The sequence below is a fragment of the Panthera pardus genome, unplaced genomic scaffold, assembly GCF_024362965.1.
Source record: "Panthera pardus isolate Hobbes unplaced genomic scaffold, ASM2436296v1 HiC_scaffold_17, whole genome shotgun sequence".
Taxonomy (NCBI): Eukaryota; Metazoa; Chordata; class Mammalia; order Carnivora; family Felidae; genus Panthera; species Panthera pardus.
In genome coordinates this window covers 129,593,852-129,609,632 of record NW_026526732.1, presented here as the reverse complement: position 1 = coordinate 129,609,632, position 15,781 = coordinate 129,593,852, and positions in this window count along the sequence as shown.

Below are 15,781 nucleotides of genomic sequence, written 5' to 3'. Positions count from 1 at the left end.
GTTTGGGGTCCCTGAGCGTGCCCTCCTCATACGCTGGTCAATGGAAATTCGCTCCACCAAAATGGCTCAACTGCTCCTTCACCACGTTTGTATGTTCACAAAACGTGCGAGTAGCAGCCCAAGAACTAAGAACGGGAAGGGATGATGTCTGTCTCAGAGGTGAGAGGGCCCGCGTGTTCATACAACAGTGGAGGGAGCTGTAACACACACCTTGGTAGAAAATCCTAGTCTCTTCCCTGTGGTTACCACTAAAAAGAGCAGTGATTGGCAGGTAAGGGAAGAGAAAGTAGAACAGATTATAAATTATTGGCATAGCAAATCCCAGAAGGAAGTTGCCTATTAGTTTCAAGCAGGTAAAATGTATATGCATCATCCCCACTCTTTTCTGAATAATTTCACAGCCCGGTACAATAGGAGCTGCTGTCACTGCAGAACCAGAGTCAGCCGTGCGAAGTCCTCGGTGAGGAGCTTCTTGCCTGCTCCTAAGGCCCAGCAGTAACGAGACCTTCCCCAGCCTGGTCATTCTGCTCTGTCCTCTGGATGACTGGCAGGAAATCCCAGCAAGACTGTGGATGACTGCTGCTCTCCATCCTAGATGTTTATATTTCAATAGAGACTCATGATGAAAAGTCTGTAAGACTTAAGAGCCAAACTCAATTCTTGTGTAACTTGGGGTATAAAAGAAAGCAGTAGGAGGGAGGTCTTTTGAGCATCTCTTAAATTGTAACAGAAAAATAGTCCCATCCTTATGAGGCCAAACCTTGGCACCTCTATTGTACAAAACAGTGTAAGTCCAAGATGGCATGGAAGGTTGTAGAAACATTATCCTGTCCATCAGAACTACACCACTTTAAGGGCGTCTGGCTGGCTCAGTCAGCAGAGTGTATGACTCTTGATCCCCGGGTTGTGAGTTCAAGCCCCATGTTGGGCATAGAGATTACTTAATTAAAAAAAAAAAAAAAAAGATCTATGGCACTTTAAATGACACAGTGGGTGTTTAAAATAAATAATAGAACATAAAGAAAAAAAAACTTTCCTTAAAGGGAAAATGCTACAAATCAGAGGAAAAATTCTAGAATTTTCACACCACATAATAAATTAAATGCCCTATTCTATCCTTATAGGTATACCACCAGTACTTTCATAATACTTTTCATTTTCAGCTCAAAAACACACAGATGTTTTTAAAAACCAAAAACCAAGACTTCAGAAACACAGAACTATTGGGTTTTTTAAGCTGGTAAAAGTAATAACACACCGTTGACTTCCAAGGGGAAAGTTCTCAAACAAAACAATCGTGTTTGGTGGGGCTGGTAGAAGATGGGAGCTATCCCTGCGAATGATGGAACTAATCCAGGACAACTCAAATACTGATTAATAACAAAGCAATTTAATCAAATGCCCAGGAATACTTACTTGGAAATCAAACTCCCACCATCATCCCTGGAAGCATTTCTGGAGCTTTCCCTCTGGACTCAAGTTTTTATCTTGCAAAACCCAAAGCAAAGCAAGACCCACAGCAGACTGTGGAAGGTGAGCCCTGCAGGGGCAGCACTGAGAAGGACTAGGCGCCCGGACCTCACACCTCCAGGGGCCACACTGGATGACAGCTTCCACAAGAACCATTCTTGCCCCACTCAGCAGGAGTCTTCAGTGACATTTAGCTAACTTCCCCCCTCACCATCAAAACCAAACCAAGGCAACCTAGAAAGAATATCAGTTAAGGCTTTAGTTTCTCACTTAAAGCATGTAAAGCATCTAATTGTAAATTCAAACAATGGAAAAACAAATCTACTCGCTTCCTGGCAACAACAAAAAATGGTACTCGTTAATGAGAACATGTTCCAACGCTTCACAAACTCACCAGCAGGGATAACCTCTGTTCACTGTGCTGTGTGTCCATCAGTGGTGAATGGATAGAGAAGATGTGGAATATATACACAATGGAGTATTTTTCAGCCATAACAAAGAATGAAATCTTGCCATTTGCAATGACATGGATGGATCTAGAGTGTGATGCTATATGTCTTTCCCTGACTGGCCTCCTGGTGGCAGCACTGCACAGCAGACACCATCTGGTGGACTTGGCTACAAGCTGCTTTCTCTTTCATGAGGCTCTGAAGCAGTGGGCAACCATCTCTCCTTCACTAGCATATTCCATGGCCAGGTACTGTTTCCTGGGTCTCAATAACATCAAGTACCTTCAGGATATTGGATGGCTCCAGGCCTTCGTGCTTTGACCTTTGAGGAATAGTCTCTGGAGGCTGGAGGAGCTGATCTTGTTAAATGACCTTCATGACTACCTGTCCCAGCCAGGATGTGCCAGACCAACATCTCCTCAGCAAAGCTGATCTGCCTGATGGTCTAAGGGAGCTGGTAATTGTCAATATGGGTTTCCTTGTCAGCAGAAAACAGCCCTGCAGCATGGTGACCTGCTAGCTGTATGAAGGATTACCAACAACCTTAACTGACAACACTAACAATAGTAAGAAACAATACTAACAATGCTAACAAACTAAATTAAAAAAAAAAATGGGAAAAATGTTAAAAATGAGAAAAAGGAAAAAAATTTTAAAAATTTTGTTTTAATGTTTATTCATTTTTAAGAGACAGAGCACGAGCAGGGGAAGGAGCAGAGAGAGAAAGGGAGACACAGAATCTGAAGCAGGCTCCAGGCTCTGAGCTGTCAGCACAGAGCTCGATTCGGGACTCGAACTCACTGACCAAAAGATCATGACCTCAGCTGAAGTCAGATGCTTAACCTACTGAGCCACCCAGGCGCCCCAAAAGGAAAAATTTTTAAATGAGACAAAGAATAATAAAAAGGTTGGAAAATTAAGGAATCAAAGAATAAAAATGCAAACTAAGAAAAGGAGGTAGTAAAAATGAAAGAATAAAGAAACTAAGACTAGAACAAAGAAAAGTGAGGGAATTAAAAAGAAAGAAAAAACCAAAAACTTAAAAAAAAGTAAGAAAAAAGAGAGAAAAAGAGAGCAGGAAAAAATAAAAACAAAGAGGAAAAAAGCTGTGGTCAACATCCTTCAAGTCACTAAAAATCAGCTTTCTGGATAAAAGGACCAAGACCCCTAGGCTCAACCATGGACTTGTGCAGGCATGTGCAGTTGCCTAACAATGGTTCCCTATGAGGTCATAGCAAGAAATGTACCATTCACAACCAGGGATAATTCCTAGTGCTTTTCTCACTTGCTGGCCTCAAGAATACTTTACTCTTAAAGGACAAAGGTGGGGGGGCACGCCAAAGGGCTTCTTGTTTATGTGGTGGATAGCAATCAATATTTACCTTATTAAAAATCAAAACCTATAGGATGCTTCAGTGGCTTTTTCGTTTCTACTTGGAAAAGCTGTAATAATCTTTGGCTTTTAAAAAAGCTCATGTTTACATTTAGTATATTCAATTCTTTTTTCTTTAGGTTCTGAGTGATTGTCTCAAAATGATGCCATGACACTTAACTGGCAGGGTGATATTAGAACAATATGTTCTGTTGCAAAAGACACAATAAGATGCATTATCAACATCTATAAAGCAGAGGAGAAGATGGTTTTCATCATATTTTCAGTTCTTATTTTGTTTTTCCCAGAGTCTTTGGAGGAGACTCCTCTCTTCCATGAGCTAGAGACCTCGCTATGTGCATTTTAGTAACCTGTAAGTGTAGAGGCTGTAGCAATGGGTTGAGAAAGTTACTCTCTTTCTTTAAGCCAAAAAGTCACAAAACTCCATGTCCATATTATTTAGCACAGGTGTGGGCATGGGTGCTGGGTGCCCAGGTATGGCACTGATGCCTCAGGGGAGGGAAGCGAGAAATCCTTGACTTATTCCTTCTCTAGCATTCCTTTCTTTATCTAGATCCAAGTTTCTGACCTGTATCATTTCCCTTTTCTCTAAAGAGCTTCCTTTTACATTTTTGTACCAGGCAGATCTACTGGCAACAAATTCCCTCAATTTTTGTTTGTCTGAGAAAGTCTGTTTCTCCTTTACTTTTGAAGGATAATTTTCCTGGATTCAGAATTCTAGGTTGGTGGGGTTTTCTTGCTAGCATGATTTGCAAGAAGTTTGATGGATCCTTGTCCCTCTATAGGTAAGGCATCTATTTCCTCTGGTTCTTTTCAAGATTTTCTCTTTGTCTTTGATTTTTCTGCACTTTTGTTGTTTTTTTAATTTTTATTTTTGTTTTGTTTTGTTTAGAGAGAGAGAGAGAGAGAGGGTGCAAATGAGCAAGGGGCAGAGAGAGAGAGAGAATCCCAGGAGGGGCAGAGGGAGAGAAAGAGAGAGAGAAGTGGGGCTCACCCAAAGCAGAGCACGAATTCACCCTATGTGGGACTTGAACTCACTAGCCGTGAGATCATGACCTGAGCCAAAGTCAGATGCTGAACAACTCAGCCACCCAGATGCCTTGATTTTTCTGCACTTTGAATATGATACATTTCAGTGTAGTTTTTTGGTATCTTCCCACATGGTGTTCTCTGAGCTTCCTGGATCTGTGGTTTGGTGTTTATCATAAATTTTGAAAAATTCACAGCTCTTCTTACTTCAAATATTGTTTCTATGCCTTTCTCTGTCTCTTTCTTCTCTTTTTTGAGAAAGGTGCATTACGCCTTTTTAAATTGTCCTACAATTGTGTTGGATGTTCTATTCTGTTCTTTTTTCTTTTTCTTTCTTTCTTTCTTTCTTTTTTTTTTTTTTTTTTTTTGAATTCTTGGTTGTCTTTGCTTTCTAGTCTGGGAAGTTTCTATTGATGTATATCCTCAAGTTCATTGGCTTTTTTCTTGGCATGTCCAGGCCACTGATGAGCCCATCAAAGGCATTCTTCATTTCCAGTACAGTGTTTTTGATTCCAGCATTTCCTTTTGATTCTTTCTTAGTTTCTGTCTCTCTGCTTACATTACCCATCTGTTCTTGCATGTTGTCCACTTTTTCTACTACAGCCCTTAGCATATGAACCATAGTTATTTTAAATTCTTCGTCTGATAATTCCAAAAATTCTGCCATATCTGAGTCTGGTTCTGATGCTTGCTCTTCAAGCTGTGTTTTTTCCTTTTAGCATGCTTTGTAATTTACTTGAAAGCTAGACACGATGTACTTGATAAGAAGATCTGAGGTAAATATGCCTTTTGTGTGAGGTTTTATGTTTATCTGGCCAGGGGTTAAGCTGTGTTTACTCTTTGCTGTAGCTGTAGGTGTGTTAGAGGCTAAAATTTCCCTGTGTACCTGGTCTTTCTCCTCTGTTGTCTCTGGGTTTTCCTAAGGACTTGTTCAATACGATCTGAGGCTTGTAGTTCTTTCAATGTAATCTGTTACAGGAACCTTGTACAGGAACCTTGCCGCTATGGTGAGGAGGTGTGGAGGGAGGGGGAATGTTCTTAGACCTAGTCTATTAGACCTCTGTTCTTAATGAGCCTGTGCCCTAGGCTATGACCTTCACAAAGAGTTTCTCAGGCAACCACCACACTCCCCTGCCCTAAGTTAAGACAGGAGAGCTTTGGGGGGCTGGAGTTGGGTATTTGCCATGCCTCAGGTCTGTTAGATTCTGGTAAGTCCCAAGATGGTTAGGCTCTAGCAAAATCGTGTCCCTTGAGGGCAGGCTTTTGTTAAGAACAGAATGCTCTGGGCATATTTTAAAATGGCTACTTCTCTCCTCCCCTGTGGAAGACAGAAGGGAGTTTTTCCTCTGATTTTCACTCTGAAAACCTGGTAGTGTTCCCACCTCCTTGACGTAGGTTCACAAAAGACAGGACTCCTCTTAATTTCTAATTCCCAAGTTGGTCCACCTCTTGGTGGACCTCCAGCAATTTTTCAATTAAAGTTTTAAGTTTTTCTCTCCCAGTACTGGCTCCACTGGTAGGTTTTTTTCCTACTAAGCAAAGAGTTTCGTTACCTGTCTCTCCAATTTGGAGATAGCAGTTTGCCCTGGACTTCACTTCTCTGATGAATCTAAGAAAAATTGCTGATTTTTCAATTTGTTCAGTTTTTATCCTGTTGTAAGGACCAGAGTGACAATTCTAGCTGCAAACCAGAAGTCTCTTTTAGTTTCTTTTTTGTTTGTTTTTCCTATTGCAAAGAATGATGCTATACACATTCTTATACGTGTTATTTGATGCACATGTGCGTGCATTTCTGTTACCCCAGGAGTGAAATACCTGGGACTCAAGATGTGCTAATTTTTAGGTCTATTATACAATGTACTCCCTCTGGCTACAAATAAGACTTACTGGTCCATATCCTTACCAACACTTGGTTTGTTAGTCTTTCTAATTTTAGCTATTCTGGAGGATGTGTGTTAAATATCATTGTGATTTTACTTGAATTTATATAATTATTAAGGAAGTTGAAGACCATTTGGATATCTTCTTTTGTAAATTATGTATTTAGGTCTTCAACCCAGTTTTATATTAAACTTTGTCTTTTACTGATTGATTTATAAGAGTTCATTTTCTATGTGCACATGAGCCCATTGTTAGTTACACATATCTACTCCCACACTGTGACTCTCTCCTTCATTATCTTAATGATATCTTTTAATAAATAGAAATTCTGAATTTGAATTATTCGAATAATAAACAGAAATTCTGGTCATTTGATCTAGATTAGTGGGTCGATGTGGTATTTCATCAGAATCTCAAAATCCTAGGAGAGACAAATGGAGCTCTTGATTGTTTCTATAGAAATAGGGTTCTCAAACTCCCATGGGTCTATGGACATATTATTCATGAGCTAAGATTTCTCAAAAATATTTTTAAATGTCTTATTTTAGATGGTAATCTTAGGAAGTTGACATAAGAATATTCTGGATATTCTAGATGACCTTTATTTTTATAATCAGGTTGTGTAATTTCTATGGCCAAAACGATAATAAAGAAAGCCAGAGAGTGATATGTAAATTTCTTTGTTTCCCTATCAAGTGTCACAGATTCACCAAAACCTATAAGCCTCACTTCACGTGGTTAACATGAAATAACTACTGGATGAGGGAGGGCTTTAAGTTGCCCAGTGTTTTATACATCAGTCTGGTGTAGAGTAACTCAGCAGACTTTAATAATAATTGATACTATTAGTTTTTTTTTTTTTTAATGTGAGGATAGATTACAACAATAATAGTGAACATGCCTTCAGGGGAATCTATTCCAGTATTACAAATTTACTAGTGTGATAAATATTTTCATCTCATTCATGACAAATGTGCTGTCCTGAGACTGACTCTAACAACCCGCCTACCCAAGCAGGCATGAAGCTGCCCAGACACTTCAATGTGCTTATGAGTCAGTCAGTGTGTCCAAGGTTGAACTCTCCAGCAGACAACTGGATGTAAGAGTGGATTCCAGGTGAATCTGACTGCTGGTTCATTTCCAGAGGCAAGGGGTCAGACACATCTTTCTCCCAGTGAAACTGCCCTGTGGTTCAATATCCTGGGGTGCCTACTTTGCTGTTTATGTACTACAGAAATGGTCCAGGGGTCAAGGGCAGGGAGAGCCTGTGGTTGAAGAAGCAGAGTATACAAACTGTCAAATACAGAAGCACAGTTGGGTGCTTCTTTAGCTCAAACGTGTAAATCTGTGTCTCATTTTATTTTATTTTTTAAACTTTTTTAGTGTTGATTTTTGAGAGAGAGAGACAGACAGAGCATGAGCGGGGGAGGGGCAGAGAGAGAGGGAGACACAGAATCTGAAGCAGGCTCCAGGCTCTGAGTGGTCAGTACAGAGCCCGATGCGGGGCTGGAACTCACGAACTGTGAGATCATGACCTGAGCCAAAGTCGGATGCTTAACCTACTAAGCCACACAGGCACCCCTCCATGTCCCATTAGAAATAAAGTGATATGAAAAGCATGTGGAAAATGTTCAGGCACACACCAAGGTTTTACTTTTGGGCTCAGTATCCTTTGTCTTGGGGAATGATGAGGCCATCATCTGTTGGCCCTGACCCGGGGCTCAATGCTCTGGGTAACAGGGTGCCCCTGCAGGAATGTAGTAGGGCTTTATCAGTTCTAAGGGTGAGCAGTAGATGTCAAGTGATATTTGACATGCTTCCGGGAAGTCTGCTGCCGAGCCTCCACAGCCAGTAGTGTGCCCTCCTTGGTGCTGAGAAAAACAACGGGGAAGTGCCCCATTCACAAGCCTGAGCTTTGGGGGTTCTAATGGAACTGTTTTAAGGGAACTGCTTTGTGAGCAATGATGAATCTGCTTCAAAAAAAAGTAAAACAGCACTGGAAGTAGGACAGGGTCTTCCACACTGGCCTGGGGCTGATTAACTCAGATGGACACCAGAGGAGCCAGTAATGAGTCTTTTGTGACGGAAACTGGTGACTGCTCAGGGCCTTAGGACCTGAGTCTCATCATACATCACTGGGTTTATGGAAGTTTATAACCAATCCAATAATTAACATGTCTACTGTTAATTATTTATTAAGGGTTGTTTTTATTAAGAGGAAATGAGAGGGGGAAGGAGGAAAAGGAAGAAAGCCCAGTGGGCAACAAGCCCTCTGATGATTAACAATATCATTGTGGCATTATTCTGACTCACAGCTTGCTTCAGGTTGGAGTTTAATTGCCGTTTTCAAAGTTAAAATTGCTAATTTGGTTGCTTAAGTTCTTTCATAAATGCTTTAATTAGACAATTGTGGTGCAGGACTTCGGGACTTACTTTTGACCTTCCCTCCACCCTTTGCCCTACTCTTCATTGTTCTAAAAAAATGGAAAACCAGTTTGGTTGAATATATACTATTTAAGATCCATGAGAGCAGGGAATACGTCTGTTGTGTTCAATGCTGTATTCCCAGGGCTTAGTATGATGTCTGGCCCACAATTGGTTCTCAATAAATACCAATTAACTAAATACTAGTTTCCATACTGCCTGGCTTCATACTTCTATAACAATACTAATAGGGGCGGCTGAGTGGCTCAGTTGAGCGTCCCCCTTCAACTCAGGTCGTGATCTCACAGTTCATGAGTTAGAGCCCCTTGTTGGGCTCTGCACTGACAACTCAGAGCCTGGAGCCTGCTTCAGATTCTGTGTCTCCCTCTGCCCCTCCCCCGCTCACATTCTGTTTATCTCTCTCTCAAAAATAAACATTAAAAAATTTTAAAAATAAAATAAAACAATACTAATAGCTTCCAAGTAACAGCAACTTCTGTGGAGAACAAAGGCAAAAGAAATGTAGAAAAAAATTAAACTTCCTTACAACTTACAGTTCATTGATAAGTACTTGAAATGGGCAGAGTGACCTTCCTCCAAGAATTCAACTACCTCAAGGTTAATACTTTGCTAAGGGCAAAAGACAACCTAAGCTTGACATTAGCCTGACCTCCAGGATCCTGTAAGTCTTCCTTAACATATGAAAATCCCTTTGGAAACTTCCTTTGTCTCTACCCCCCAGGATGTATGTAAGCATATAGCCCACTGCTATGAATCCCAAGAGTCTCATGACTGAGGGTTTACTAGACAGTAGTAAATGGACTTATCCTAACGACAGCTAGCCCCTCAAGGTCCTGGAAACCTTGTTTCCAAAGTTCTTTACGAATTTACACTATCCCTAATCCCGCTATTCCCTAATCTGCTCCCAACATGAAAGTATATAATTGGCCACTCCTCACAACCCCAGTGCAGCTCTTTCTGCCCACTGGTCCTGTCCCTGTGCTTTGATAAAACCCATCTTTTTTGCACAGAAGACATCTCAAGAATTCTTTATTAACTGTTCACACCCAGACCCCAACATTTCACATCAGTAAGTTTCATACCAGTTTCCCTTGCAGTGTTATTAATTTATTTTCTTTTAATGTTTATTTATTTTTCAGAGAGAGAGAGAGGGAGAGAGAGAGAGAGAGAGAGAGAGAGCATGAACAGGGAAGAGGCAGAGAGAGAGAGAGAGGGAGAGAGAGAAAATCCCAAGCAGACTCCACGCAGTCAGCGCACAGCTCAATGGGGAGCTCGATCTGAGCCCAAATCAAGAGTCAGATGCTTAACTGACTGAGCCACCTGGGCATCCCTACATTTATTTTTAAGGCAATAACTCCTTTATTTAGACTAAGGAAACAAATGAAAAGAATCAATATGCTGTAGGCCCACTTACTCACGTTCAGTCATATCAGACATCCCTCATTTTCAGCCAGAAGTAATTCTGATAAAAGATCCACTGGCAGTATGTTTAGTCCATCCATAAATGAGATGCATGTTAACCAGCCTTGCAGGCTTAACCCAAACATTTAGAGTAATTCAAAAGAAATGAGCCATACAGGCAAGTCTTCTCAAAATCTGGGGGATGACATCCTTCAGAGACCACCACAGTGGACTTTGAAAGGCCCTTCTTTAGAATGACCCACCTAACTTCCAGGCTTCAGTGTCTGCCTCTGTTGATTCAGAGAGGAGTTCCTGAAAGAGAACTTCAGCCACCTGCATTCTGACATCAGTCTGTACTTTCTGATGAGGGAGCATAAGGCAGGTTGTAGGCAAAACACAAGCTAACACACTGCCCCCGCCTCCCCACCCACCACCCCGCCGTGGGACATGTACAATATTCCTTGGATACTCCCAGTGACCCAAGAGCAGGAAAGTACAAACAAATGGTTAAACAGGTAAGAGTCTCCACCAGTTTACAAGAAAAAGGCAACCCCATCAATAGTCTAAGGTCCAGGAACTCGCTACTGTCTTAATGTTAATGCTTTGTTAGAAGGAAAAACAACATTAGCTCGACCACAGCTAGGCCTCCAGTAGTCTGTGAGCATATGAAAATCCCTTTAGGAACTCTCTCTTGACTTTATCTCTGCCAACTCCATAAAATGGTCACCCCCCCACACTTATAGTGCAGCTCTTTCTGCCCACAGGTCCTGTCCCCATGCTTTAATAAAATCACCTTTTTGCACCAAAAATGTCTTAAGAAGTCTTTCTTGGCCATCAGCTCTGAACCCCACCATCACCCCAAAACCTCATCACTTTCTAATTAAGTTCTTTCCAGCTTCTTTCCGAACTCAGATGGGAGACCCTGAGTCCCCTGTGGAAGCCAAAACTACCCCCTCAAGCATCAAGGGCTGCCGGAGCCAGCAAGATCCCTGTGACTAACCCCATGGCCACAATGACTTGACCTTCACGGCCCACCTACACATACCCACCCACCTCTGTCCCACATCCTCCTGACTTAAACCTGGAAGGGTAGTCAGCACTTTGGAGACAGTCTTTGAGACGCTAGTCCACGTCCTCCTGGTGTTGGCCTCATGAAAACAAAATCCTTTCTTGTTTTGCGACCCCTCGTCTCTCTGCCTGTGGATTTTGTCAGCAGTGAGTGGCCAAACCTGGTCTGTTTGGGACCCCCCAGAGCCAGGAGTAGTCCTGGTTGTGTAAGTGGAGTGCAGTCCATACCCACAGGCCTTCTGAGAAAGCTGTGCTTCTGCTTCTCACCATCCTGGTTCAAGGAGGAAGTGCTGGCCCCAAGGGCAGATAATTTATGGGTGGCCTCTGTTGAGGGAGTATAAGGCAAGCTGAGGGCAAAGTACAAGCTAGCACCATCCCACACACAAGGTGGGATATGTGTAATATTCCTCAGGCACTCCTGGCTGCCCAAGAACAAAGGAAAGGACAGAAAACAGATGGTTAAACTGTTAAGAGTCTCCATCAGTTTACAAATATCTTAGTACAATTACAAAAACAGGGCAATCTTATCAATAGCCTAAAGTCCAGAATTCCCTACTGTCTTAAGGTTAATGTTTTGCTAGAGGGAAAAACAACCTTAGCTTGACAATTGCTAGGCCTCCAGTATCCTGTGAGTCTTTAGCATATGAAAGTCTCTTTGGAAACTTCCCTTTTGACTTTACCTCCCCCAAGTCCATGGTATATAACCAGTCTTTATTCATGACCCCAGTGCAGCTCTTTCCGCCCATGGGTCCTGTCCCAATGCTTTAAGAAAATCACCTTTTTGCACCAAAGACGTCCTCAAGAACTCTTTCTTGGCTGTCAGCTCCGAACCCCACCATCACCCCAAAACCTCATCAGCCTCCATCTTAGGAGGTAGACTGCAATGAGATCTCTGCCCAGCAGGAAGGAGAATAACTATCTTAAGCATTCAGATCCTTTTTAGGTGAGGATTTGAATTAAGACTCTTTAGAAACTGGCAGCACTTTCTAGTCAGGGTAGAAGCATAAGACAAGCAAGGAGAATAGCAGCAGAAGTAACGAGTCAGGACAAGCCATGACCAAGCATTGTCTGGAGTAGCCCAGGCTTCAGAACAGCAGCCCCTGCTCCAGAAGGAGCAAATGTCCAATCTCCAAAAGACAGCTGCTGTGGACTCACACAGCTGCTGTCAGATGGCTGGAGCAGAGCTGCCCACAAATGACCTTCCTTCCAAGCCCCACAGCCCCATATGAAGGGCTGTCTGTCTATGGTCTTTCCCCTCCTGTCTCCTTAGTTAACCTGGAAGAGCCTTTTTTTTTTGAGAGAGAGACAGAGAGAGGGTGCAAGTAAGTGAGGGTCAGAACGAGAGAGAGAGAGAGAGAGGGAGAGAGAGAGAGAGAGAGAGAAGCGGGGCTCACCCAGGGCTCGTGTTTTACCCAAAGCAGAGCATGAGCTCACCAACTGTGAGATCGTGACCTGAGCCGATATCAGATGCTTAATGACTGAGCCACCCAGGAGCACTGCAGGAGCCTAATTAACCCATGTATAAATAAGATCTCTCTGGCTCTAAAATTCTAGAATTCTACTGAGCACAGTAAAAACTCATTAATGCAGACCACTTTTTCCAAGTTTCTAATTACTCCACTTGGACTAATCTTATTTGTTCAGCAAAATTTTTTAATTTTTTTTTAAGTTTATTTATTTTTGAGAGAAAGAGAGAGAGCATGAGCATGAGCAGGGGAGGGGCAGAGAGAGAGAGGGAGAGAAAGAATCCCAACAGGCTCTGAACTATCAGCATGGAGCCCAATGTGGGGCTTGAACTCACAAACTGTGAGATCGTGACCCGAGCTGAAATCCAGAGTCCAAACACTTAACCAACTGAGCCACCCAGGCCCCCTGGTCAGCAAAATTTTCTTATATATAGCTCAAGTTAAATAGAGGGTGGAGGAATTATTTAAAATATTTCAAAGAACAGGCTATTAGTTTAATAAGTTAATTTAAAACTATTTTATTTATTTCAACTATATGGCCCAAGGAACTTCAATTAGGTAAAATGAATAAATATTGTTAAACTTTATGCTTTTTTTTTTTCAACAACTATTTACTGATCCTCTCTTTGGGCCAGGCTCTGTGCTAAGCATCAGAACACAGAAACATAGAATCAAATATGGTATAGTGCTGTATGTTAACTTTTAAAATAAAATAAGGGGTGCCTGGGTGGCTCACACTGGGTGTGGAGCCTGTTTAAGATTCTCTCTCTGCGTCTGTCCTTCCCCTGTTGAGTGGCATGGGGGCATGCTCTCTCCCTCTAAACAACAACAACAACAACAAAACCATTGCAAAATAAAATAAAAGTGCAATGTAAGAAATATATCAGAGTGTTGGTTTTTGCTACCCACAAAATATGTATCTATATGTATACACATATCAATAACATACACACACACACATGTTGTGTGTGTATAGATGGAGGAAGGAAAGAAGGAAGGAAGGAAGGAAGGAAGGAAGGAAGGGAGGGAGGAAGGGAGGGAGAACCTTGCCCTCAAGCAGCTTAGAGACTGTTGGGGAGATACATGTACGAAAGACTGCATTGCTGAGATAGAAGTATATGCACAGTATGTTAACAAGCTTAGAAGAGGAGTATCTCAGTCACCCTGGGCTGGGGTCCAGAAACACTTCCTGGGGAAACTGGAAAGAGGTTTAAGGATGAATCTCAATGACCAGCTGGAGAGAAAAAAGAGGGCATCCAGACAACCACAAATAGTGGAGCCCACACGGCAGGAATAGTGGGAAGTGGTCAGTTCTCATTACTCACGGTAATCAGATTCTGTGAACTTAGTGCAGATACCAAACTAGGGAATACAGAACACTGCTCCTAGGAAAATACAGGGTTAGGTTCCTGGGAGCCTCGGTCACAGTTCTGTCAATCAAAACCCCATTTGTCTTATACAGGTTCATTTGCCAACATCCCTGCAAAAGAAGCCTGCTTCATCAGCACTGAAAACCTGCCCTTCCACATAACACCTCTCCTGTATAATGCTTGCATGTGCTTTTGAAATTCTTCCAGAGCCTCCTGATCTGCCTCACCCGCAAGTTTAACACTTTTCACACCGTGTCACCTTTGAAACATGCAAGTGCCTAGATTAGGGGCGCCTGGGTGGCTCAGTTGCTTAAACGTCCAACTTCAGCTCAGGTCATGTCTCACAGTTCATGAGTTCAAGTCCTGCATTGGGCTCTGTGCTGACAGCTCAGAGCCTGGAGCCTGCTTCGGATTCTGTGTCTCCCTCTCTCTCTGTCCCTCCCCTGCTTGCACTCTGTATCTGTCTCTCAAAAATGAATAAACATGAAAAAAAAAAAAACATGCAAGAACCTAGAACCAGCCCTTTCTGAGAAAAGTTTAACCTTTCCCTGACCATAAATTTCTTTGGCTTTCCTCATAACACTGCTCATTATGCTTTTTTTTTTTTTTTTTAACCACCTCATGAATCCACAAGTTTCACTACTTTTCCATCTTTTTCATAACTTCATCACCCACTATCAATGTTCCTTAGCACTTTCTGGAATGGCCTCATGTACACACTGGTGATTTCCTTTTTCTTTTTATGGAGGTGCCGTACCATTGATTCAGTAACAATGAACTCATGGCTGATGGCCCTGTAGCTCATGCTGAATGGGGCTCATCTAACACTTTCCCTTGAAGGCATGTCACAGCCTTCTTGCACTTCGGAACCCCTGACATCACTTCAGCCTATGCTTGGGGGCCATTTTAAAGAGAAATCACTAACAAAAGGCACAAAAGTATGAAAAATGTGGCGCTAGACAGGCCATGGAAAGGACACATGTTTACAGTCTGAGCTGAAATGAAAAGTAGAGAGTGTCAGGTCAACCTCAGCTAGGAATGTGCACCCTGAATGAGTTGGATTTTCCCCCTCCCTGCACATCTGCAAATAACTGCCAATGTGCCAGGAATATCGACTTTGGAATTACAGATACATCATAGAGAGCAAGCAAACTGGCAAATATGGAATCTGTAAATAATGAAGATGGACCGCAATGCGAGCAGAGAGGCCTGCTGTAAGCGAAAAAGCTTGTTCTTGTGCAAGTGCTGTGTGTTTCAAGCAAGAGAGTGACAAGATATCTGCTGTGAAAAAAAAAACAACACTTTTTCTAAGTGTAATATGTGGTTTGAGGGTTAGACTGGAGACAGTGGGGGATGGCCATATCCAGGTGAGGGAGAGGGTGAATGAACTCAGCCATGGTAGAGGTTTGAGGAGCTGATCTGAGAGCCATCTGAGTCCAGGTGCCAGCACTGGGCTGGGCATGAGTGGTGAAGGAGGAACTGGGGACAACCCCCAGGCTCCTGGCTTGGGCTCATGAACGGTGTAGGGCCATGGGTGAGAGCTCCAGTCTCCGACTCAGAGATGCTTGAGTTTCCACCAACTCACTAGCTGTGTAGCCATCTTCACCTCTCCAGGCTTCAGTGTTTTCTTCTCCAGTGTACAGAGTCTATATAATGGGAAAATAACACCTCAGAGTGATTTTGAGATTTAAATAAGTGCCGGTGCTTTTACCTAAATAAAGAAAATAGGGAAAGCAGCAGCTTGTGGGGCTAGGGCAGGAGAGGAGTCCGTTGGACACGTAAGTTGGACATGCCTGTGAACATCTATGT